A 6,235-nucleotide genomic window follows, 5' to 3' on the forward strand; every position below is an offset into this window, starting at 1 on the left:
GAGTTTGAAAGTGCTCCTGGGAAAGCTTGAGGTTTTCTTAGTCTTGTCGTCAAGTTTTTTCAGTTCACCCTAGAGGTCAAATAAGTAAGGACTGACTGGAAAGGCCCAGGGAGCATTCTGAGTGCTGAAAATACTTGATCCGGATAGTCCGTTCGTGGGTGCATGTGTTTGTAAACGTTCATCAAAGAACTCTACTAAGAATTCACCCTGTGTGCCTAAGAATTCACTTCAGATTTGTGCACTTTGAGGAAATTATACTTTAATCCAAAAGGAAAACATATATATAAGTTATTGTGAGTTCCTCCATCTTAACAAGGAAGATTTATCACGAGATGTACCCTGCTCTCATTCTGGAAGACGGGAGAAATCCTTGACCCCATTCCGGTGCTCTGGAGCCAGTTTGCAAAACAGGGAAGGAAAGTTTCACTTAAGGTCGCAAGACTGTATCAACGAGCCGGCCAGATGCACCGCAGTCAGATGTTGGCGAGCCAACGTGCTTGGCTTCAAAGTCCTTAGTTGCGTCTTCAAAGTAAACTTGGACTTTTCCGTGGGATACTCACCCTGTCACGTCACCTGTAAAGACTCTGAGTGCAGGGACAATTCAATGGCTGGAAAACATCAGAGGAACGAGCAGACTTTCCCACCACCCCCTCCGGGATTAGCACTGGGTAAACGGAAGTGCGGAATGTCAGCGATAATGAGAGACGAAGCACCTGGAATCCCCTCCCCCTCCGCGGCTGGAATCCCTGCCTCCGTCTCCCACACTGCTCACGCTGGTAGACTTCAAAGTCGGAGCTGGCTTGATGGACGCAGATCGGTCTTTGATGCCTAAGAACGTCGGGGCTCTCAGTCTGATGCGAATGCGAAGCATCTGCACGTCGCAAACCTTTCATGTTATCTCACATGTCTCACAACAAAAGCTGAAAAGTTTGAGGTGACACACATTAAATTATTTGGAACCAGTAACTTTTCATTTCTTTTGCCTATTATTTATAGCTTCTTTTACTTTAGGAGCTGCTCCGGATAGTAAATTACTTCTGGCATGTAGCCTTGTCCGCTTGCCAAATTTCGACTGGAGCAAGTTTTTACAGCCAGGCTAATAAGCCCTGAAAATTAGGAGGTAGGTATAATAATGGAAATAATGACGGGTCTTTAACTGCAGCAGCCTAGAATGACGACGTGAGCTTCTACTTTTTAAAGTTTTCTGATTCTAATGGAATTTTTATGTATTTAGATTATTCTAGTTCCAAACACAAGCAGATGGGAAGAATGTAATTGGTTAAAAGCAATTTTGTGTGAGGTTTCCTGGTTTGTTTTTTCTTTCTGTGGCTTAAATTATTGCTTTTTGTAAAGTAAAAAAAAAAACAAACACACACACCCCAAAATAAATAAATAAGTGATAGGGTAGTCTGGGGATAGCTACCCACTATTAAAATAAACTGACATTAAAAAAAAACACCTGTTCTGAAATGATTGATTTCCAGAATCAACCTGGCAACGGCTTGTATGTGAATAGATTGCTTCAAAGCCATCACTGATTAGCTGCATCAACTTTTTTTCCAGTTGGCCCCAATTCCAACAGAAACCCAACTGAAATATCATCCAGTCTTTTGAAGACAGCTTCGAGGAATGGGAAATGAGTATTGCAATTAATTTTGATTATTGAAGGAAACTGGTGGGCAGCAACAGCCACCGCACGACCTTTAATTCCTGCATCTGCTCTCGTTCCCCGTGTTCAAGTGGCGCGGAGAGTTTCTCTTTCCCCTCTCATGCTGCCCTCCAATTAGACCTGCACTGATTAGCCTCCGCCTCCGATGCTCAGTCCCAAATTGTTTCAGCACGAAGTTAGAGTGTTTTTGTATTATCCCCCCTCCCCTCCCGCGACTATACTAAAATAATATGGCCTGCCGCCCAAACTGCGGGCTCCCCAGCCCAACCAGGCTATTTTCTACCTCTATTAACATGAGCTCTTCCTGGGCCTGGGACTTTTCTCACCTCCGTATGCAATTGGCAATCTTAGTTTATACCCAGGGAAACAGAGGACTCCTGCCCTTACCACACCTCCGTCACACCCAATCTGCTCACTGGTATACACAAATAGACAAACTTTTTGGAAAGGCTCCATTTTAAAATCTCTCTCCTCTTTTTCGCTCTGCTCTTTGATTCTCCAGGTGAGAGGCCCATGATTTCAAATATCTGTATCAGCGTTGTCCAGTGGAACTGTCTGTGCTGATGAATCTGCAGCCCTCTGCTGTCCAATACAGTAGCCACTAGCCTCACGTGTCTATTTAGTACTTGATACGTAGCGGCTGTGGTTGTTGGCTGCCGTCCAAGGGATTTGGGCTCCTGGCAGCCCCATGTGTGCAGAGTAGAGCGGCTCCATAGGCTATTGAGGGCTGGGACCTTCCAAGAGCCTTGTCTCCCGAGGCACCTGTAGGTGCGTTGGAACCACTCACCTTTTGACAGTACTTGAGGGCCCAGCTATTTGCACAACCAAGGATGGAACAGCTGGATGTTACGTTTCATCTCATTGAAATCAAAGTGTCACAGTTAGGCAGTCGTGTTATACAACACAGATCACAGTGTCCTCTCGGGTAACTACCCCAAACTCTGGATTCGTGCCGGTATTGCTGACTGCCTGCTCCACATCTCCCCGTAGACCGTAGACGGAGGCATTTCTAAGTGAGTAGGGCCACGGATGAGTACGCAGCATGGTGAATGTGATCCATGTCACTGAATGGTACACATGGAAATGCTTGACATGGCAAATATGTGTGTGTGTGTATGAAATGACAAATATGTATAGAATATATATATATATATTCTACCCCAGTAAACTAAAATAATTCCGAATTAAGGAGTTTAAAGCCAATCTCCAACTTTGCCCCCCAAAGCCTGCTTTGGGCATTCTTTTCATCCATCTGAGTTAATGACAATTTCAGTCTCTCCGAACATCAGGGTCAAAGTCTTGGAATGGTTCCAGACACACCATCTAATTTTATCAGCCATACTGGCTGCTTCACAAAGAAGAGAATGGCATTGTCCCCACCAGTTTTTTTTTTGAAGCCCCCTCATTTATCCAGAACCTGACTACTTCTCCTCCTGGCTCCTGCCACCACCCTCCCATCCAGCCCCCGCTCTCCCTCCCCTGGAGCGCTGGGGCTACAGCCTTCCACTGGTCTCCCTGCTTGGCCCTGCCCTCCTAACACTAAACACGTCAGCCTAAGTTATTTTGTTAAGCTACTGATAAGACCAGATCCCTCCCCCACTTGAAACCTTCCAGTGGCTTCTCATTTCACTCTGAGTAAAAGCTAAACTCTCTTCACCTGCCGCATATGATTTAATCACCTAATCCTCACTTTCCTCTCTGACCTCATTTTCCAATCATACTCCCAGTTCTCTGCCTGCCAGAGCGCTCCCCTCGCCTCCCTGCTAACCCATCAGCGTGCTCAGGAAGGGCCTTTGCACCCACTGCTCTCTGCTTGAAAGGTTTTGTTTGGAAATATATCTGGCTCGTTCCCTCACCTCCTGCAGATCTTTCTCAAATATTATCCTCTCAGGGAAGGCTGTCACAATTGAAACTGCATGTATCCTTGACACATCCTCGACAGCAACATGATAAAAGTAGGAAATATTGAAGTTGTCAACGATTCCATTTCGCATGGAGTCACAATCAATGTTGATGGGAGATGTCGAAGGACATGTTGCACTGAGCAAATCTGTTCGCCCAAGACTTTCTGAAAGTGTTGAGGAGCAAGCAATCACTCTAGGACTAAGGTCTGCCTGACCCAACTCACTGCCGACAAGTCCATTTTAATTCCTAAGGAGCCTACAGGACAGGGCAGAACTGCCCGTGTGGGTGTCTGAGAGCATAATTAAAATTAAAAAAAAACATTTTATTGAGGGCGCTCACAGCTCTTGTAATGATCCATACATCAATTGTATCAAGCACATTTGTACATATGTTGCCATCACTATTTTCTAGACATTTTTTTTCAAATCATTTTATTGGGGGCTTGTATAACTCTATCACAGTCCATACATACATACAGCCATTGTGTGTCAAGCACCTTTGTACACTTGTTGCCCTCATCATTCTCAAAACATTTGCTCCACTTGACCCCTCAGAATCTGCTCATTTTTCCCCTTCGTCCTCATTCCCCCTCCCTCATAAACCCTTGATAATTTATAAATTATTATTATTTTATCATATGTTACACTGCCCAACTCACCCTTCATCCACTTTACTGTTGTCCATCCTCAGGGAGGAGGTTATATGTAGATCCTTGTAATCAGTTCCCCCTTTCTATCCCACCTTCCCTTTACCCTCCCAGTATCACCACTCACACCACTGGTCCTGAGGGGTTTATCTGTCCTGGATTTCCTGTGTTTCCAGTTCCTATCTGTACCAGTGTCCATCCTCTGGACTAGCCGGATTTGTAAGGTAGAATTGGAGTCATGATAGTGGGGAGGAAGGAAGCATTTAAGAACTAGAGGAAAGTTGTTTCATCGATGCTACACCGCACCCTGAGTGACTCATCTCCTCTGGCTACCCCTCTGCAAAGGAATGAGACTGTAATCTTTATGGAAGTAGAAAGACTCATCTCTCTCCCACGGAGCAGATGGTGGTTTTGAAGGGATGACTTTGCCGTTAACAGCCCAACACGTCTCTCACTATGCCACCAGCGGTCAGTCTAAGTATCATCAGAACCAGAAAATGAACTTTCACTCCATTAGGGAAAATTAAAGTGCTCCCTACCCTGCCCCACCCCATGTGCGCACGATGATGACCCAAGCTCCCCTCAGCGCACTGCTCCCCAGCCCTCCTTCGCTTTGTCTCTGAGCGACTGAACAGCGTGTTCCAGCTGTTCCCATCCGGGGAGTCCATGTTCTCTGCCCAGTATGCCCCCAGGGCTCATGGCAGCTGGGCCAAGCCATGGCATTTGCAGGGGGTCCCTAGGCCGGTGGGGGGGGGGCTGCACAATGAGTTCAGAAGACCACCGGAGAAGAATGGCTGTGTGTGGATCACAGTGTGGGCGAAGCAGATTGAAAGAACCGTGGAAAACACTGCCATGGAGCGATGCTGACCCATAGCAACCGTCTAGGACAGGGTAGAACTATCCTGGTGCGTTTCTTAGACTGGAACTCTTGACAGGAGTAGAAAGCCCCAGAATGTGGCTGATGGTTTTGAACTGCTGACCTTGCAAGTCTCAGCCCAACGCAGAACCACTCCCCCACCAGGACTCCTTTGAAAGTACCATAGACCGCCAGAAAAACAATGTTGGAAGAAGTACAGCCAAAACGTTCCTCGGAAGACAAGGATGGCGAGCCTTTGTGTCACGTAATTGGGACGTGTCACAGGAGAGAGCAGTCCTTGTAAACAGGCTTGGTATCATGCTTGGTAAGGTGGAGTTCAGTAACAGAGAGGACGACTCCAGACCAGGTCTAGACACAGACTGTCACAATGAGCTCAAGCACAGCACCTGTGAGAATGGGGCAGGACAGAAGTAGAAAGCCTAATCTTACTCCTGCAGAGTAGCTGCTGGTTTCGAACTGTTAGACCTGTAGTTGGTGGCCTAACACATAACCTCTATGCCACTAGGACTTCTTGCAGCTTAAGAAATCTTAAGGGCGAGTTCTATTATCAAATAGGGCTGCTATGGGTCGGAATCAGCTAGATAGCAGTGGTCTATTTTTGAATAGTAATTTAGTTAGTATTCAGTGATGCCGTCAAGAACAAATGAAGCAAGGATGTGGAATTAGGTATGTTAAGGATGTTGTTGTTGTCAGCGGCCATCAGGTGGTCCAAACCAAACCAAACTCAGTGCCGCTGAGTCCATGCTGACTACAAGTTGGCATGGACTGGAAGGCAGTGAGTTTGGAGTTTTGTGGGGCTCCCTGAAAGCCTTGTGGTTCCACAATGGGCTGCTTACCGCAGGATCAGCAGTTTCTCCTCGGGAGTTACAGTCTCAGAAACTCCGAGGGCCTGTTCTAGCTGTCACATAGAGTCGCTGCGAGTGAGCATCCACTCAATGACAGTGAGTTTTTGAGTCTATCGAATGGTAGCCAAGCCCCCAAAACAAACTCACGGCACTTAAGTCGATTCTGACGCATTGCTGCTGCTGTTGGGAGCCACAGAAGCACAGTCAACAACAATTCAAAGGAACATGACTTGGATCCTCTGAGGGCGCCAACAACCATCCTTTTGACAGTTCAATCTGTAGACTGAGCAACA

This window comes from Tenrec ecaudatus, chromosome 10 (genome assembly GCF_050624435.1).
Source record: "Tenrec ecaudatus isolate mTenEca1 chromosome 10, mTenEca1.hap1, whole genome shotgun sequence".
Lineage (NCBI taxonomy): Eukaryota > Metazoa > Chordata > Mammalia > Afrosoricida > Tenrecidae > Tenrec > Tenrec ecaudatus.